Here is a 6,343-nt window from a genome sequence, read left to right as displayed (position 1 = left end):
CAATGGAGATGGAGATGGAGATGGTAGATGGCAAAGAGAGATGCCAGAGATGGCTGTGAGATGGTTAGAGATGAAATTGGAGCTGCGACGCCCTAAGCGAAATGTGCAGTTAAATAAAAATCAAAGCGGTTTACGTTATCAGCGACGATTTTCTGTGGGCGTTTGTGGGTCCTCGAATCCGGATTGCGATTCCGATTCCGATTCCCCCAATCCAAATGCGACTGCGACTGCGAATGCGAATGCGAAGAAGCTGCGTTGACAGCCTCGAACGTTTGCATAATCCCCACCCAATCGCATACAAAACTGAAAGAAGAGCGAATACCCGATCCAAAAAGAGAAAAAAAATAGCAGAGAAAAACCCAAACCCAAACCGAAAACTCTGGCAAAAGTCAATGCCTAACCGAAGCCAAACCCCAGGCAAGAAGTCAGTCAGTCAGTCGCCCAGTGAGTTGCATTTGTGCGAACAAATGCGAAATTGGTTTATGCAACAGACTTTTATGGCGCACGTCAGACCTGGCGAGGAGCATTTGGAAATGGCAAACTTTGACAGCGCAACTCAGGCGCATTCACAGGCAAATTTCTAAATAGAATCGAGAGCTGTGTGTTTGTGTGTGTGTGTGTGTGTGGAGTCGGTACGATCTGGTTGCCCTCGTTCTCTTCCCCTTCCCCTTCCCCTTGTCCTCACTTCTCTCTACCCTCTCTCTACTATCGAATGGAACCAGCATCCATTGCACTCGTGCAAATAAATTTGCTGTTCACGTACATGAAAGCCGTTTGCACAAGCATGCAATCATCCACAAATATTGTCTAAACGAACACACTCACTCGCAGTCATGAGTGTGTGTCTCCCTCTCTCTCTGTGTGTGTGTCGCGACTGACGACTGACATCGAAGTTTTGATAATCCACGGCTCGTTGTTGAATTGATCAATTGGAAAGCAACCACAGCATTGCAACCGCATGTCAATTGGTAGGCATTGCCCTCCCTTCCCTTTTGCTGCCCCCCCGCGTCCTTTTGCTGCCACGCCCCAGCACTCAAACACTCTCACACACACACACTCACACACACACACACACACTCAGTCAGCCGCTCAGCCATGTGAGTCTCTAAAGTTGGGTGCACACACAAAAGCAATGATGACATTTACTGGCTCGCCCAGCAAGCAAGCAAGCAAGCGAGCTCGTTGCAATGTCCCTTTCAGCCTCTTGCCACCTGCCAGCTGCCACCTGCCACCTGCCATCTGCCACGTCCTTGAGTTTTATGGGATTTTTAGATATTTATAGATTGCGCTCATACAATCGCTGTGCTTTGGCCTGAGCTTAGAGTTTGGATCTGGGTGCTGGACAAGTTTGAACTCCGCTCCGATTGTGGGCAACTTGCAAAAGTTGTTTGTGCTTTGCTTTTGCAACAAATGCCTAGCGTATACGTGTGTGTGTGTGAGTGTGCGAACTGTGGCGCAACGAAGCATAAAAAATGGCTGCATTCAGGACACGGCCAAATGCCTTCATCCTTGGTCAGTGCGCTGCAGCCAAGGAGCTGAGTGCGAGGGCGGCAAATCAAAGTCAATTTGGCAAAGATCTTGGAGTCACCCTCGAATGGAATGTCCTTGTTGCCACAACCACAAAGCGTTGCATGCTGCTGCTGTTGCTGTGGCTGTTTCTTCTCCACACTGACCCTGCCCCAAAATGCTGCCTCAAGCGACCAACAGCATCTTGTGGTTAGCAGTTGATGGGTCTAGACCCAATTCTCTTCACCTCTCCGCTTCTCTTCTACATTTTGCAGACTGCCAACGTATTGCAATTTCCTTGAGGAGACGACTTTCCACATGCTGCAAAACCACCGTGCAGGTTGCTTTTGCTACCTGTCGCTCTCTCTCCTCTCTCTCTCTCTCTCTCTCTTTCTCTTCGAAAATGGGCAAACATATTCATCCATAAACATTTAATGGCCGCTTCTTTTACTCTGATTGCACTTTCAAGTTTTAAGGCGCCGACTAATCTGCAAGTCTCGCTTGAGTGTCTATAACCCATTTTTCTTTTTCTTTTTTTGCTGCTGCTGCTGCCACATATTCTCAGCATTGCGTGGAAATCGTAAATTGCAATTGCACTTACAGTTACTATTACAGTTTGAAAGCATATGAAAGCTTTAATAACTCTATACAGTTTTAGAATCGATGGTTTTAAAGTCTGCAAGCAGTCAGTAGTTGAGTATCATCAGTAGTTGAGTAGTAGTTGAGTATATCAGTAGATAATATATAAACCAACAATTTTATTAAAGTAAAAAATGTATAAACCAACTATGAATTATTAATAATATGCCTTCAAAGCAAATTTATACTCACATTTTTTTAAGGTGAGGGCTCCCTTAAATTCACTGGCTCTATTATGGCTCTATTTGTGAATGAGTTCCAATGCTACAAATTTCATTTCTTGTTAAAATACAACAAATATTCTGTTTGATTTTTGTAATCTCATTTTTCTTTCACAACCGGTTCAAATCCTGCCAAGTTAAAGCACACTTTTCTGTAAGAATTTTAAATGCATAAATATTTTGTGCATACAATTTACTATCCCAAAAATGTCCAACACTTATTGTTTACCACAATTTCAAGTATTTTACAAAGCAATATTTCTAGTTACATACTTGCTTTTGTGCATGCGAATTTTATAACATTTCATTATTTAATATTAAAATACTGTGCATATTAAACTATGCAATTATGTGAAGAATAATGACTAGTAAATATTTACCAATAAATCTACATGCAAAAATATTTGCGTCTTATGAACGTATGCACACCAAAGCGAAGCGAATTCCTTTTCACGGCGAATTTGTAGTTTTTTTCCACAACCCCGCATGCAGCGTTTTTATACCCGCTACCCATAGGAAATGCCGGCAGGAAATGTATGTAACAGGTAGAAGAAAGCTACTACAACCCTATAAAGTATATATATTCTTGATCAGCATCAACAGCCCAGATGATCAAGCCATGTCTGTCTGTCTGTCCGTCTGTCCTTATGAAACACTGGAACGCAGAGACTATAAGAGATAGAGCTATAATTTTTTTCGACAGCATTTGTTATGATTGCACGCAGATCAATTTTGCTTAAAATGTTTGCCACGCCCACTTCCGCCCCGCAAATCATTAAAATCGAATAAAAAGAGAAGAATAACTAGAGCTGCGAATTTTGGTATATAACGTACAATAATTACTATAATAGTTGTGATTCCTGACAATTTGGTTGTGATCAGATAAAAATTCTCAAAGTTATTAAAGAAATAATTTTGTATGGGCAAAAATGCCTACTTACTAGGGGTCTAGTTGCTTTGGCCGACAATCTGGTATATTGTGCAGACTATGGTATATTTTGGTATTCGCCGCTGCCGCTGCGATTCCGCTGCGATTTATTCGCTTTACAATTCGGTTAACAGGCGAAGCAATGTGGATGAAGTATACGCCTAGTGTTCACTTTAAATAAATAGATGTATTGTGACTTGAACATTGCTTTCCAGATTTGAATTACCTTATTTCTTATTTCTTATTTTTATATTTTATTGTTTTCGTGCAATCGCATTTCATGAAAATATTTATATTATTTTCCACGCATTTTAATATATATTTTTAAATACTGATTTAATTATATCACCGAATTGGAATAGAATTCTGCCAACGGGCAAAGCAATGTTGATTAAGTATACGCCTAGTGTTTTTATACCCTTCTACCCATAGGGTAGAAGGGTATTATAACTTTGTGCCGGGAGGAAATGTATGTAACAGGTAGAAGGAGGCATCTCCATGTCCGTCTGTCCGTCCGTCCGTCTGTCCGTCTGTCCGTATGAACACCTAGATCTCAGAGACTATAAGAGATAGAGCTATAATTTTTTTCGACAGCATTTTTTATGTTTGCACGCAGATCAAGTTTGTTTCAAATTTTTGCCACGCCCCCTTTCGCCCCCGCTAATCAAAAAAATCGAATAACAAACGTAATTTTAAAGCTAGAGTTACGAATTTTGGTTTATACAATAACAACTATAGTAATTATGATTCCTGAAAATTTGGTTACGATCAGACAAAAATTGTCGAAGTTATTAAAGAAATACTTTTGTATGGGCAAAAACGCCTACTTACTAGGGGTCTTAGTTGCTTTGGCTGACAATCTGGTATATTGTGCCGTCTATGGTATATTTTGAATACGGTACTATGTCGATATACTAAATATACCATCTGGTATATTTTTTAGTATTTTTGCAGTATATTTGGTATATTTTGAGAAATATTATGCAAAATATATAGCTTTTATTCAAAATGGGTAGCGGGTATCTCACAGTCGAGTACACTCGACTGTAGCTTTCTTACTTGTTTTTTTTAAAGAACAGGTATTTTCTTCATATTTGGTTGACAATCTGGTATATTTAAAAATAAAAATCATACATAGTCACGGTACATTTTTAGTATTTTTTCGGTATTTTAACTTGGCATATTTTGTTATTTGTTTTGAATACCGCACTATATTTTGCACTCTTTGGTATATTTTGAATGTAGTACTTCATGAATATACCAAATATAGTCTTTGGTATATTTTAATTATTTTTGTAGTATATTTTTAAACTAATACCGCACTGATTTATTTTAGTTAAAAATTAGTAGCGGGTATCTCACAGTCGAGCACACTCGACTGTAGCTTTCTTTCTTGTTATTTTTATACTTTTTAATGATTACTTGCAATAGCGTTAATTGTATGTTTTAAAGGAATTACAATACAACTCGGTCAACATGGGGATAAGCAATGCTGATCAAGTATACGCCTAGTGTTGACCCATGTAAGTGGCAGTCTGCGACTAAAAAAGGTCATAGTTCGCAGTACTCGCACTTGCACTCGCCAACAGTCGAATGAGGCGTTGATGTCGCCAACGTTGGCACCAAAAGAGCCGCCGGCCAGGTGCCCAGTGTCGATGTCAGTCTTAGGGAGTGTGGCCAGGGTAAAGAGGAAGAGAAATTCAATTAGAAATTTACATAGAGTCGCTCTTGTAGGGTATTTGTTGCAGCGCTTCGAGGGGCGCGCTTGACTCACGTTGTTGTCGAGGGCAAAGCGCTGGCTGCGTGCCCCATGGCGTATACGTATTCACAATCGCGACAATGCATATCACATTCGCATTCACAATCACAATCACACTCGAACTTACATTCTCTACTCGATGCAGAGTGTGTTTGTGTGAGTGTGTGTGGCAGGGCGTGTGGCAATTGAATTTTTGTGGCAGCAGACACAGCAGTGGGAGCGAAATTGTGGACATCGCTGGTTGCAAACGGCGACAAATAAAAAGGTGTTGATGGACTGCAACATGGCTGCACAAATTGCATATTGCATCAGTTGCAGACACGAATTTGGCATATGGCCAAAACAACGACGATGCGATGCGATGCGAAGCGATGTGCAATGCGGCCGCATGACGTTGCAGCTAATTAAACGCGAAAATTGCATGAGGCCAGCGACTGTGGCACATTGTTGAATTTGTAACCAAAGCCAAATGACTGCAGAGTCTCTGGGCCAAAAATGGGAACAGCCAAACGCCACCCGCTGCTGCTGCTGCTGCTGCGGCATTTTCGATGCCAATTGAAATTCAATTCGGACTGCAACTAAAATGAAATTGAATATAACAACAGGGAGCGAACCTGAACGAGGTTACGAATTAGAAGCGAACGCGAATGCGAATGCGAATGCGAATGCGAGTGCGGTTGCTGAAGCGTGAGTTGAAATGGAAACCAAACGTGGGCAATTGCCAAATGGGTTTGGGATTGGGCTCAGTTGGTTGCTCCTGCGGACTGCCCTTGCCCTACGTCCTTTCCTTCTCCCTTCTCTGTTCTCTCTTCTGCCTTCTTCCCATCGGTCAGACCCAGAGGAGCAACTCGAATTAGAATGAAAAATAATTGCAGCTGGCGCTCGTTTCAATTAAGTTCAGCGCACAAAATGCCCCTTCACGGAGCTCTAACCGAGCAACTAGAACATTTCGCCTGCAGTCTGCAGTCTGAAGTCTTCCCAGCTTCCCACTCCCCTTCCCCTGGAAATCTCCGCAAAAACCACCTTCCGCAGTTGTTGCTAATTATTGCTGTGCTGCGCTGCGATGCGCTTACGGTCAGCTGAGTGCACACGATGGACTCGCAACTCCCAATCCCGCTCTAACCAACTAAAGGATTGCAACAACACACACACACACACACACAATACATACATACATATAAAGTGAAACAGATGCAACAACGGCAACAACTGCACCCGAGGGATGCATTTTACTGTCCGCTAAAGCCGCAGCTGCAATCGTTGTTGCCGCTGCCGCAGTTGCTGCTGCTG

The sequence above is a fragment of the Drosophila nasuta genome, chromosome X (genome assembly GCF_023558535.2).
Source record: "Drosophila nasuta strain 15112-1781.00 chromosome X, ASM2355853v1, whole genome shotgun sequence".
Classification (NCBI taxonomy): Eukaryota; Metazoa; Arthropoda; class Insecta; order Diptera; family Drosophilidae; genus Drosophila; species Drosophila nasuta.
The sequence above is the reverse complement of the archived record's forward strand: the minus strand, read 5'-3'. Positions refer to the sequence as shown.